The sequence below is a fragment of the Mytilus californianus genome, unplaced genomic scaffold (genome assembly GCF_021869535.1).
Source record: "Mytilus californianus isolate M0D057914Y unplaced genomic scaffold, xbMytCali1.0.p SCAF_7, whole genome shotgun sequence".
Lineage (NCBI taxonomy): Eukaryota > Metazoa > Mollusca > Bivalvia > Mytilida > Mytilidae > Mytilus > Mytilus californianus.
The window spans coordinates 37,736,718-37,737,096 of record NW_026262723.1 but is presented as its reverse complement, the minus strand read 5'-3'; positions in this window follow the sequence as shown (position 1 = coordinate 37,737,096).

The window sequence follows — 379 nt, the reverse complement described above, 5'->3', positions numbered from 1 at the left end:
CATTTAAAGTTTAAAATATGTACAATATTAACAATATTGAATTAATCCGAGAACGTGGTTGCTACGTGAAAACAAAAGATTTGCCGAGAGTTTTGATATATAGATGTACTTTGAACTAATTTCACCTCTAAAAGGGATCAACTGTTTAATCAGATTTTCAGCAATTGGCTGGCAAAGTACTTAAGAAGTCTTATTGTGTTTTTAAATGCAAAATTCTAATTGGTTAGGCCTCGTGTAATATTTATTTTTCCTTCAGTGTCAATTTTCTTATCAAAATGTAATTGTTTGATTTGTTGAAATCAAATAGAAATATCGATACGTTGATAAATTACTCGGAAACAAACAATATCTTATCATTGCTGGATATCATCGGAAATAC